Here is a 4,078-nt window from a genome sequence, read left to right on the forward strand (position 1 = left end):
CATTGCAGGCAGATTCTTTACCATCTGAGCCACCAGGGAAGCCTCAAACAGAGGAAGAGGGAGAAAGAAAGGAAAGAGAGAGAAGAGAGGATGGATAAGAAAAATGTGCTGGGGATTCCCTTGGGGTCCAGTGGTTAGGTCTCTGCACTTTCACAGCCAAGGGGTCGGGTTGGATCCCTGGTCTGGGAACTAAGATCCCATATGCTGAGAGGCATGGACAAAAAGAAATGTGCTGGGCTGGGCTGCAGTACCAGTGGGGAGCTGACAGGTGGTGGTGACTGGTCAGAGGCCGTCATCTTGGGCCTCCGGGTGCTGTTCGTTTCCCCTTTGTCTGCCCAGGACAGGCTCTGGCTTGCAGCTGAGACTGTCATATGGAGACAGGATCCAGGGCTATGACAAAGCACGAAGGTGACATCGGTGGCATCCTCCCTGTCTAGAGTCTGCCAGTTTATCAAGGAGGAAGCCTATGATGCTTTATAAAATCGGATCAGTGGGAATCGAATGCCATTGTTGGCCTGGGGCACGGTACACAGCTTGCCTCTTTTCCCATGAATGGCTTTGCTGTACAAGCTTGATGACTAGTCATCCGTTTACCCTTTTGCCCCCCAGTTCGGTCACATCTGTCCCTCTGAAACCATGTGTATGGCTTTAAAAGAAGCTTTACCTGTGAGTGATAATGGTCAAGGGCACTCCAGGTGTTATTCTGATGCCCAGAGAGACAGAATAGAGTGGCAGAGTGAAAGGCAGGGGTAGCGGTAGGTTTATAGGGGAAACATGGCGCAATTGAGCAGGCATCAAAGGACCCAGTGAGAAGGCAGAAAGGGCCAGTGCGGATGGGAGAACTGATGGGAGAGAGGGGGATGGGAGGGCACAATTCATCAACATCAGTCATCCCATGCAAGGACATCCCATCCAAGTCAGTGCTTTTCAAATTCTGCTCCGAGTTTAATTATGCATTTTGTCAATGGTGGATCTATAAGATTTCTGTAAAAGAAGCAATCTATTGCAGAGTTTCAAAACATCCACAAACCATTTGATGGTGACCTGGAGTTGCTGTCCTCCACGACTGCATCAGCCCAGGAGCTAAAAGCACCTGCTCCTTTTGAGTATCTTCATAGTAAGCAATCTGCTACCAAAGTTATGCGGAGCATGAAAATCAAGGATGCTTAGATATGCAGGATTCAAGTCTGTGCCTTGGTTTCGATGCTTGTATCTATGTAATTATGAGTACGAAATTATGTAATTTCAACATTCCTTTCCTGATCCCAAACTCAAAGGGGTATACATTGAAAGAAAAGCAAAACGTATTTTGTGAAAGAACTTGGTAGGTAAATGCTCCTTATCTTTTGACTGATGGATGGTATTTGCTCACCATAGATACATACACTCACTGAAGTCATAATCCTGGTATGTATCACTCAGCTTCCTTTCTTTATTTTAACTCCTTGAAACACATCTAGGGTACAAATTTTCAGTAATGGGAACTACTCAGCACAGTAATTCCCATGAATATTTTGTGCTCAGATTAGAAAACCATTGACTTTGCTGCCAACTGATGTCCAGGTTTTTTTTTTTTTTGGCTATGCCACACGGCATTGGAGATCTTAGTTTCTCGACCAGGGATTGAACCCACGGATCCCAGGTTGGAAGGGAGGAGTCTTAACCACTGGACTGCCAGGGAAACCCCCATGCCCAGATTTTTAAAGAAACTTCAGGGTTCTTAGGCTATCGAGTCCCAGATTTCTAGCACATAGAGACCTTTCTCACCCCCAGCCTTCCTTCACCCCAACTTCACATGGATGATGTGGTCTCCAGCACCCACAGGTGGTTAACCCTTGTATTCTTTTCTCCGCGTTACTGGCAAGCCCCACCTTGAGGACCGTTTCCTTGCAGGCACCTATGTAGTGACTTCCATACCAGGGTCTAAGCTAAGGGTCTATCAGACGAGCTCCTGACCCAAATTACAGTGCACTTATGCCCTCCCCCAAGGCCAGGGCTGTTTTCTCTTCTGGCAACATCTGACACAGTGCCTGGCCCAGGCAGTAGATCTTCTAGAAATGCTGAACTAACAAGATCACACTTATGACTATGGATTTGGGACCTGTGACTATTTTAGCTGGTGATCAGCTACTGATCACATCCCATCTGATCAGCTAAAAACTAGCCAGCGTTCCCATCTCTGTCTGCTGCAGCACCATCCTACCAAGCTGCATGGAACCCATGAAGGTCATACCTCACCATTCCTAGCATTGTTTTGACTTCAGGACAATGCTATGCAAATTGGCAACACAGACACTCCCGTGTTGGCACTCCAGTTTTACTTCAACCCTGACGAGCTTTCCTTGAGATGAAGCCGGGGTGGGGAGAGAGGAGTGGGAGAGGTCGAGACTGCCCTCCACCCCTTACCTGGAGACCTCATTTCCCACCTCCTTCTCTTGATGCATCCACCTGGAGGCTAAGGCAAGAGTGAGGGGGAGGACTCCTGTTTTGCTCCAGAAATACATTGTATTCACAGTACTACAGCAAGTGGGCAGAACTGGAGAAAGTGATGCTCTCAATGAAGAAAAGATCCAACCCTGTAGAGTGTGGTAGCAATGAGCAGCAGGTAGAGGCTCTAAGGAGCAGTGGTTACCCTGAGTGTGAAGCAAGAAGTGGCAAGGGAGCGGGCCAGTGGTTAAAACTCCACCCTTCCAATGCAGGGGCCTCGGATTCCATCCCTGGTTGGATAACTAAGATCCCACATGGCTCGGGGCAACTAAGCCCGTGCGTCACAACTACTGAGCCTGCAGCTAATGAAGGTCACGCACTGCGATGAAGAGCAGGCCCCATTTGCTGCAGCTGGAGAAAGCCCACACACAGCAACAAAGACCCAGCGTAGCCAAAAAAAAATTTGTTAAAAAGTTAACAACATAGTATTTCTAGATGTGGTGCAGGCTGGGATGGGTCAGTGATTCTCAGCTAAGGTGAAGTTGCTCAGTCGTGTCGGACTCTTTGTGACCGCATGGACTGTAGCCTACCAGGCTCTTCCATCTATGGGATTTTCCAGGCAAGAGTACTGGAGTGGGTTGCCATTTCCTTCTCCAGAGGATATTCCCGACCCAAGGATCGAACCCAGGTCTCCCGCGTTGTAGGCAGACACTTTACCGTCTGAGCCAGTCTTACCAGCAAAAGAAATCAAGCCTTTATGGTAGCATAGAGGCTTTTTTTTCTTTTTTAAAGAGCTCAGTGAGTTACAAGGACAATTCTATGAATGACAAGTCTTGGTAGCTGGAATGCTCTGGTGCCATATACCAGCTTAAAAAAAAAAAATACTAGAGATCACTTGAGTGAGCCTGGCTCAGTCAGGTTTTCAAGCACATTGATGTTAGTCCTGCTGCTGCTGCTGCTGCTAAGTCGCTCCAGTCGTGTCCAAGTCGCTCCAGTCGTGTCCAACTCTGTGGGAGCCCAGAGACAGCAGCCCACCAGACTCCCCCATCCCTGGGATTCTCCAGGCAAGAACACTGGAGTGGGTTGCCATTTTCTTCTCCAATGCATGAAAGTGAAAAGTGAGAGTGAAGTCACTCAGGCGTGTCCAACTCCTAGTGACCCCATGGGCTGCAGCCTACCAGGCTCCTCCATCCATGGGATTTTCCAGGCAAGAGTACCAGAGAGGGGTGCCATTGACTTCTCCGGATGTTAGTCTTAACCTATGCTAAAAAGATAGATACTACATGCTTGTTCAGTTGCTCAATCATTTTCAACTCTTTGGGACCCCATGGCCTGTAGGCCGCCAGGCTCCTCTGTCCATGGGGTTTCCCAGGCAAGAATACTGGAGTGGGATGCCATTTCCTCCTGCAGGGGATCTTCCTGCCCAAGGGATCTCTCCTGCATTGTCAGGCAGATTCTTTACCACAGAGCCACCTGGGAAGCCCAGACAGATACTAACCTAAATACCAATTCTCCTTGGCAAGGATTAGGAACCTCTGTGTGTGCATCTGCTCTGAGCACAGGGGAAGCGGGAAGGCGCTGCTGGAGGATTCTGTTTCCTCTGTTGGAAGCAAAGGGCCAACAGACACAAGCCACAACCACAGGCAGGAGG

The sequence above is a fragment of the Ovis canadensis genome, chromosome 26 (assembly GCF_042477335.2).
Source record: "Ovis canadensis isolate MfBH-ARS-UI-01 breed Bighorn chromosome 26, ARS-UI_OviCan_v2, whole genome shotgun sequence".
Lineage (NCBI taxonomy): Eukaryota > Metazoa > Chordata > Mammalia > Artiodactyla > Bovidae > Ovis > Ovis canadensis.